The following is a 9,473-nucleotide window of genomic DNA, read 5'->3' as shown; positions in this document are numbered from 1 at the left end:
TCTGGTCCCAGCACCCATGCCCGCTTCCCCTCCTGGCTCCCTGACGCAGGAGAAAGCCCCCTGGGGCTCACTGCTGGCCGGAGAGCACCTGCCGCTGATGGGACGAGCTCCGGTTTTCCGTGTGCGCCAAGAGGGCTCAAGGCAGACCTGCCAGCAGCCACGAGATGGCGCTGAGATCCAGGAGACTCCGAGCGCTGCCGCCACCCTCTCCGAGGCTGCCCCTCGGAGGACCCAAGCGGTCGCGGAGGACGCTCTCCCACTCCCCACCGGGATTCCTCTTCCCTCCCTCCTCCTTCCTCGCCCCCTGGCTCTGCGAAGAGTGGAGGCACCATCGGGGAGCCCTAGGCCCAAGGGCGGGCTGGGACTCCCCAGTGACTCCCAGGCAGCCCGGGGACAGCTGCTTCTCCCCTCCCCTGCCCTCCCTTCCTCTTTCCGTGGGCTCCTCCCCAGCCCTGCCGGTCAGTCCTGGGCCACTGCTCTCCCACAGCACAACTGAAGCAGCATCGCAACTCGCAGACTTAACGACTGCACAACTAAACATCAAAAATGAACTCTTCGTTAGAAGACATCCCTCTGCTTGAAAACTCAGCCATCGAAGTTCCCCCTATGTGTCAAAAATAAATTATGCGTAGGAGCCGGAGTCCTGTGCCTGGCGTCACCTCTCTTTCCCAAAGTCCTCTCCCATCAGGAAAACCATGCATGTGCGTGGGTCCGCGCGCGCGCACTTGGAGAGGTAGAATTTTGAGTTGAAAATCTGGATCTACCATGAAAAATTGTGTGACACCAAGCAAGTTCTTTAGGATTCTTTGAGCCTCAATTTTCTCATCCATAAAGTGGAAATAATACTAGCAATCGCTCCATGGGCTGTTGGAAAAATTAAATACATCTAAACCATTTAGAGATGCTTTAACACATAGTAAGTATTCAGTAAATATTATTTCTTTTCCTCTGACAGTTATGGTGTGTGTCCATCATTTGGCATTCAATGCAGGCAGCCTTGTGTTTTTGTCTAATTTCTCCTATAGGACCTCTCACCCCCAAGGGCCGTGTCTTGCGTATCTGTATGCTCAGGAGCACCCAGCACAGGCTCTCGCCTGGTGCATAGTAATCAGAGTGGGCCATAGTGACCACCACAAACCACAGCCTCTGGCTTCAATTCTGCCTCCCTCCTGTCTTCTCTCAGGTGCTGGCTTCATGCACAGCCCTGCTGGCGCAGTTATCGAGTGTCCTCACCTCCACTTCTCTGCTTTGGGGCGAGTCGTGCCCAGCTTTGAGGTGGGTCGTGCCCAGCTTTGAGTGGTGAGAGCTGTAGCCTTTTGCTCTCTGCTAGGCCAGGGAGCCCCTTCTGAGAGGGTGACGGGGGCCAGGGTGGGGGGGGATATGGTGCTTTTTTTGTGTCTTGGAGAGAGTGTGCGCCACATAAAGCCTGCTTGAGCAGAGGAGAAGAACCTGCCCCACACCTTAGCCTTGACCCAGGTTCGTATGGTGTGAAGCCCTTGCTTCCGCTGTGATCGGGTCCAAAAGGTTAACAAGTCAATTTGTAGAGGTCTGTGTCTGGGAGTTCTTTGGGGTTTTTATTTGTGTCTTTCCTGACTCTTCTATCTCTGAGAGTCAGGTCTTTCCTCCACATCTCTGTCTTGCACTGCAGTTCCCCAGTGCGCATTCATTCCATGTGTGTTGACTGACTGCCAGACACATTGGCTCTGAAGGCTTTACCAAGCTGGCTCTCAGTCATATATATATTTTTTAAATTTTTGAGACAGGGTCTCACTCTGTTGCCCAGGCTGGAGTGCAGTGGCACAATCATAGCTCACTGTAGCCTCGAACTCTGGGGCTCAAGCGATCCTCCCACCTCAGTCTTCTGAGTAGTTGGGACTACAGGTGCCTGCCACCACACCTGGCTAATTTTTATTTTGTATATTAGAGATGAGAATCTCGCCATGTTGCCTGGAGCTGGTCTCAAACTCCTGGGCTCAATCAATCCTCCCTCCTAGGCCTCCCAAAGCACTGGGTTTACAGGAGTGAGCCAACACACCTGGCCTCAATCAGATCTTTAACATCCAATTTATTCAATTATGTCAGAGGGCCCCCGCTGAAGCTGTTCACAGATTGCTCTGATATCATTAAAAAGCTAACCACATATGCAAATGAAGTGTTGGAGGTGTCAGGGTGGCTTGGGGTAGAAAGTGCTTCTGGTTCATCTAGGAAGGCTTCCTGGTGGGGGAAGGGCAGGGGCTGAAGTTGTCACTGAAAAGGATGCAGTTTGATACAGTGAGGGGGGTGGTGTGGTTTTAGGCCATAACCCTCCCTTTCCTGGTGCAGGTCCTCACATGAGTCATTCCAGAGTTCCCTTGCTGGTCACTGGGAACATTCTAGTGTGTGACCTCTCTCTGGCAACAAGCTGAGTTCCTGGAAAACAACAATCACGGAGAGACAGTCCACCACCTCTACCCTCTTAACTCTTCCTTAGAAATCCTACTGTCTGCAGCTGGGAATGAATGGAATGAAGGTCAAGGATGAAGTAATAATCAAATACTGGGTTTTGGGTGCCCTGGTAACTATCCAGTTTCCAGTTAGAGTTCCTGGATGACATCTTCTTTCCGGAGGAAGACAGAGTCAAATGAGAAACGTGAGTTGAGCCCAGGGGAAAGGACCATCCGGGAGATGCCTAAGGGGCTCCAGGGCATCGTAATCTCTTGCTCAGCTGGCAGAGTGGGGATGACACGGCCAGCTGCTCTCTGGAGTCTTTGGCCTTCCTGTTTCCCTCTGAGGACTTTGAGTGGGGAATCTAAACCATATGTCTCTGATTCATTTACTGTGAACTCATCAAGTTGCAGTTTGGCGAGAGTCCTTGGATGTCTCGGAAGAGCTTTTGGTTTGGTTTCATTTGTTCTTTCTAGTGCTTTTCCTTTAAAATAGGAAGTTTATGTTTGCCAAAAATAAGTTGAAAAGCTAATTTGATATTGGATCAGAGCATAAAAAGAAATCAAGAAGATATTATCCTTTGTGTGTCCCTATTTTTAACTTTGCAATGCAGGCAAGTCATAGCTGACATTTAATTCTGCGGATTGGGCACTATCATTATCCCCATTTTACAAATGAGAAAACTAAAGCCCAGAGTGGTTAAGTAAATTGCCCAAGTCCACATAGCTAGTAAAGTGGCAGCTTTATATACGTGCACAGTAGCATCGCCAAGGGCCCGTCATGCTTTTAGGGGCTTATGTAAATATTTTAATTTCTTTTAAAATCAGAAAAAAATGAACTTGATGTTGAAAGAGAATTTAACGTACTTGTCTTTCTACCAACACAGTCATATAAAGGTTAACTCTTTCAGAAGCAGGCACCGTCTTGAGTACCAGGGAGAATGAGAGAGAGAATGGAAGGAGCAGTGGTTGGGTGTCCACTGCGCTCGGCAGGGCTGACCACTGTGTGAAAGTGGCCCAGATGCCACGTCAGCCCCCTCAGTGAGGGGACTCAGCCCACACCCTAAGAGCAGACTGTATTTAATAAAGTGCCACTGGGCTTGGACTAGGTAGATCACACGAGGCTTCATGAAGGAGCTGGGATTTGAGGAGAGGGTTAAACACAAAAGGATGGGAGAGTGGAGACAATTTGAGGAATGGAGAATTCCCTGTACTGGTGGAGACTGGGGGTAGCTGATGTAGAAGTTGTACTGATTATTAGTTAAAACTCAGTTTCTAAACTACTTTTGAATTGTATTTTGTTTGTATTTCACATTGAAGATCTGCATCTAGCTGTTACTTGTTTTCATTCTGTCAGTGATAATTAAAGCTCAATTGTTACTTAAACTCACAAATGATTATCTTCTGTAATAGAAAGGTAAACAGGACTTTTGCTTTTGTTCATTTTGTTATTTCCTGTTAGAGGTTAACTAATATTCATTCTTTAGCAGTTAATGTCTATATAGCAGACATAGATATAGCAGGTATAGATATTGCTGTTTAGCAGCAATAATTAGGAAATTGTCCAAAAGGTCATAGGAAACCATCTCACTTCCTTATTTTTGCACCAAAATGAAATACCAAACATTGCAGTGTGGTTTCCATGGAAGGGACTCATGGTTTACAAACAGTGCCCCTCAGAGATAGGACTTGATAAAGACGCCTTGGGGGACAAGGGGGTAGGCAAGGCGGGCAGGGAGTGGCCAGGGGGTGAGCAGCGGGTGGGTGCTGAGGTCTTTTTCCCTGCTTTAACCTGATCAGGCTGTTTACATATGTTAGGGTTTCTAGAAAATATTTCATTTTTTAAAAAGGAGATCCTTTGAAAAAAATAAATTTGAAAACCACTGCTATAAAAACTTTAAGAAAGTTAAAAACACTAGGAACTAGGTGGTTTATTTCTTTATTTCTCTGCCTATTCCAGGAATAACTTAAGATGGCTTATACAAATATTAATACAAATCATTCAGCAAGTTTTTTTAAGCAAAGCAGAAATGAGAAGAAGGAAAAATAGTGGTAGAGAAGTCAGACATCCCCAGGTTCATGCACCAGTGTACCTGAGGAGGAGCAGGCCAGCGGGGCTGGGCGGCACAGGCTGCAGCTGGCAGGTGTGGTTCACAGAAGGGTCACGCAGACAGAAGCCATCCTCCCTCTGCAGGATGAGGAGACGGTGGCCTGGGCAGAGCCCTGATATCCTGTGGAAGCTCCTAGGATATTAGTGAGAGTCCCTTGGAGTTTTGTTTGACTTTGCAGAAGCGCGTCCTTCTCCATCCCAGCCACCATCTTTGTCCTTTCCTTCCCTAAAGACGCATAAACCATGGCAAGTGGAGGTCTCCGTCTGCCCACCCAGTTGTTCTCAGTCCTCTGGCCACACACCCTTCACACCCTAGTCACCCCCCAATCAAAAATTATCAAAAGCCAAATTTGATAATTTGTCTTGCGTTTACTCTGGACCAGGTACCTTTCCAAGTACTTCATACATTCAGCCTTCCATGTCTGTGGGTTCAACCAACTGTGGATAAAAAATATTTTTAAAAAACAAAACATCTGTACTGAATATCTACAGACATTTTTTCTTGTCACTATTCCCTAAACAATAAAGTATAACAATTATTCACATAGCATTTACATTGTATTAGGAATTATAAGTAATCTGGTATTGATTTAAAGTAAACAGGAGGATGTGCATAAGTTAATGCAAATACTAAGCCATTTGATATCAGGGACTTGAGCATCTTTGGATTTTGATGTCCATGGAGACTGCTAGGTAAGTTACTGTGTGGTTTCTCCCTGAGTCATCAGGGCAGGGATGAGGTTGGAGGAGCGAGGTTTTCCTGCCAGTATTTGGGTTCTCTTTACCCAAAGAAACCAATCCCCCGAAGGTACTGAGAGACAACTGTATGTGTTAACACTTTTGATTCACACAACCTCCCTATGCGGTAGGTACTATTATCATCCCCATTTAACAGATCAAGAAACCGAGGTACAAAGAGGTTAAACAACTTGCTCAAAGTTATACGCCTGGTGACAGAGCCGAGATTTGAATGTAGTTTGGTTCTGCATTCTTTTTACTCTACCCATGAAGCCCCAATTTCCCAACTTATTACAGCCTGCTGGTTGCAGAGTGGGAAGTTACGCTGTCCCTGAGGCTGAAGTCCCAGGTTTTACCCTCAAGTGAGCTACTCGGTCACACCTTGGCCTGTCCTGTTTGGGGGCCACAGATGGCACCTTGCAGTCTGTCCAGTCATTTGTTGATATTTGCAGATCCCAAAGAAAACCCAAGGTTTGAAGGAGTGAGGGCGCTCAAGGCAGGCTTTTCTCACAATAGAAAAGGCAGCAAAGAAGTAGGATATGCAAGACAGGATCTTGGTTGCTCTATGGTTTCGTCTTATTAATAATAATTAATATTATGACAGATACCACTTAGAGCCAGATACTGTTCTAGGCATTTTACATTCATGATCTTATTTAATCCTCAAAGCAACAGAGCAAGGTAGGTATTATTAGTCTCACTGTAGCAGGAGGAAATTGAGACCTAGAGGCCACAGTGAATTCATCTCTGCTTTTCCCCAGGCTATAGCACCCAAGTTTTCTATGTAGTCACCACCCTTGTGCCCTCTACACCCATTTGCACAGAAGCTCCTTCATGAGGGTTCTCAGGATCTGTATTTGCTTCTGCTCCTGCCTGTCAGTTCCTCAAAAGCCAAGGCTGTGCTCACTAGTTCTCTTCATGTCCTTCCTCTCTAACCCCAAGAGCCCCACATAAAGCTCTTGGTAAGGTAGGCTCTGGTTCGATGCTGGGCTTCACAGCTAGGATGACATCAGCAGCTGGCACTGCTGGTGGAAATGCAGAAATGGGGAAACAGTCAAAAACAGAGTGCCCTGATCCTTCTTCACCCCCAACAACTCCTAACTTGCATACATATGCATAAAGGATGAATCTGCCTAAACACCCTAGAAAAATGCCTACCCTTGGGCGTCCAAGCCTCAGCCATGTAAATCATCATGCAAATGAGGCAGCAGCTGTGGGCCTGGCTGCCTGAACCATTTGTGTCCTCTCACACCTAAAGAAAACTCAAATACTGGTAGGAAAACCCCACTCCTCCAGCCTCATCCCTGCCCTGATGACTCAGGGAGAAGCCACACAGTAATCTACCCAGCAGGTTCCAGAAGCAGCCTCTTCACTTCCCTGCCAACCCTCCTCACCCACTTGTACCCCCACACAGGCAGGGGGAGGTGATAATAAGCAGGCTCTTACCAGCTGTCTTTGCAGGGGCAGCAAAAATGATTGCTCAGCCTTGTTCAGGAGAACACACTCTCCCAACCCTGGCTTATTCTTGGGGGTGTGGGGCATGGGAAGGAAACTGGTGTCAGGCTGGCTCAGGTCTTAGAAAAGTGTCATTCATCTGGACAGTGCACAGACTTTGTAACAACTTAGTGATGGAACCAAAGCTTACTTTTGTGCCATTTATGAGGGAACTAATCTATAAGCAAAGGAACTCAACTATTTGCTCATTTATTCAATGTGTACATGAGAACACAATAAAGGAGAGCTTTAAAAAAAAAAAAAAAAAAACCCTAAAAATGGCTATTAGCATGAAATATCAGCTGTAGCACTTTAGCCTGTGGGAGAGAATTTGGCATTTTCAAGTTGTTTCGAGGGTCTTGAGTTTAGTAAAAAAACAGACCTAGAAATTTCAAATAATTCTTTTCTCTTTACTGAGGTAGATTCACAGAACCCCCTTCTTGTCAACCTCTGTCACTCTATGCAATGAAAACATATAGCCTTCAAAAAAAATAAAATAAAGGCACTTGTGTTTTACAATTTTTAAATAATTTACTTCTTCAAATTTTCAGAATATCTTCCCTACCTCAATTATTCTGAATGAATGAGATAACCCAAAACAATGCTTTTATAAAGTGACTTTGGCTTTGGAATGTATTATTTGGGATATATTTGTAAGTCCTCTACGTCCCAAGTTTGGTCTGCAGACCAGCAGCATTGGCATCACCTGGAAGCTTGATTGAAATGCAGACTCTTCAGTTCCTGATTCTCCTGGGCCAGGAGCTGCAGTTTAGCAAGATCTCCAGGTGCTTTCAATGCACATTGAAGTTCAATAAGCACCTGTTGGATATTGTCCTCATGGGCAATGACTTGACTTGCAGAGTTTTTGCTTTGCTCCCAATGATGCTAGAAGGGCTGGTTCTCTCTGAGCAAGTGGCAGTGTTCTGAGGACAGCTGGTACTAGACCTTGTTGGGGTTTGGCCTTAAAAACAGATCAAGTGGGTGGGTTCACACACCATGACCCTGGCAGCTGGCCTCCAGATCAGTAGGAGCAACAAGGACATTTCTTGAGCTACCTGTTGGATACCTCTTTCTTGACTTCAGGGGAAGGAGGAAGCCCTCATGAATCTCTTTGCAATCTTCTCCTGTCTCCACTCTTTTATATCTTCAGTATAACTGAGAGGTTTCAACAGTCAGGTAACCGGTCTTAAACTTCTTTTGTAGTAAATTTTGTATACAGCCTAGCACTTCCTTTAGAAAGCAGCATCTATTATAACTTGGTAGCTGATTCAAAACTTCAATATTACATCTTGTGGCATGTATAACAGAAAAAGAACTGGGAAAACCCTAAATGTTTACCAATTATTGGTTCAATAGATTATAGAATGTCCATGCCATAGAGTATTAGGCAGTAGTTAAAAAGAATAGGGCCTGTCTCGATGTGTGAACATGAGATAGTGTCCAGGATGTATTACATGAGAAAGCAAATACTGTTGTCCCTCCCTATCCACATGGGATTGGTTCAGGAACAATGCAAGAATACCAAAATCGGAAAGTGCTCAAGTCCCTTATATAAAATGATATATACTATTTGTATATAACCTATGCACATCCTCCATACACTTTGAATCATCTCTAGATTACTTATAATACCCAAAACAATGTAAATGCTATGTAGTGGTTGTTATACTATGTTGTTTTTTATTTGTATTATTTATTATTATATTGGATTTTTAAAATATTATCAATTCACAGTTAGTTGAATCCACAGATGTAGAATTCTCAGATACAGAGGGCCAACTGTATCTAGTATCACCTCATTTGTGCCTAAAAGAAGAGGAAACGGTCTTCATGTATAGTCTTTATGTGCACAGAATATTGCTGGTTGTGTATCTTAGAACCTGGAATAGCCACTGCTTCTAAGTTAACGGTATTTTTTTTTTTTTTTTTTTTTTTTTTGAGATGGGATCTCACTCTGTTACCCAGGGTGGAGTGCAGGAGCATGAACATGGATCACTGCAGCTTCGACTTCCTGGATCAAGCAATCCTCCCACCTCAGCCTCCCAGGTAGCTGGGACTACAGGTACACACCATCACACCCGGCTAGTTTTTGTATTTTTGGTAGAGACGAGGTTTCACCATGTTGACAAGGCTTGTCTTGAACTCCCAGGCTCAAGCGATCCACCCACCTCAGCCTCCCAAAGTTCTGGGATTACAGTCATGAGCCATGAAGTAAAGGGTCTTAAAGGCCGGACCTGGGAGAAGAATTACTCTCACAGTGTATTATTTGGTACTTTTGATTTTTTAAAATATAAATGTAATGTATATATTACATTTTAAATTCCCAAAGGATTATACAGTCATTTAAAAATTATGGTTATGAAGATTAATATGGCAGCATGAAAAATTTTTATGATGTAAAGTGAGAAAAGCAAACATCCGTAGTCAGTACATGCATTCCAATTTCAACTAGGTAAAAATAAGCAAATTTTAAAAAGACTTAAAAATGAACAAAATTTAAGAGTAGTTATGTTACAGCATTGGGATTTTCCATAGTTATAAAAATCAACTTTAGTGAGGTATAGTTTATATGCAAAAATGCATCTATTTTAAGTATACATTTGGAAGAATTTTCACAAATTTATATAGTCATATAACCATCACCACAATCAAAACACAGAACATTTCCATTATCCCAAAAAGTTTCCTTGTACTTTGTCTCATTCAAT

At 44.3% G+C, this 9,473-nt stretch overlaps 1 long non-coding RNA gene across 1 annotated transcript; it reads left to right on the top strand.

Annotated features, from left to right (window-relative positions):
* Positions 1 to 419: 419 nt before the first annotated feature.
* LOC108584057 lies at positions 420 to 8,756 on the top strand. The gene is made up of 3 exons (XR_001898939.3): positions 420 to 916; positions 2,471 to 2,629; positions 8,707 to 8,756. It is a non-coding gene; the product is annotated as an uncharacterized LOC108584057 (long non-coding RNA).
* Positions 8,757 to 9,473: the final 717 nt, after the last annotated feature.

This window comes from Papio anubis, chromosome 1 (genome assembly GCF_008728515.1).
Source record: "Papio anubis isolate 15944 chromosome 1, Panubis1.0, whole genome shotgun sequence".
Taxonomy (NCBI): Eukaryota; Metazoa; Chordata; class Mammalia; order Primates; family Cercopithecidae; genus Papio; species Papio anubis.
This window is presented reverse-complemented; position numbering and strand designations above follow the sequence as displayed.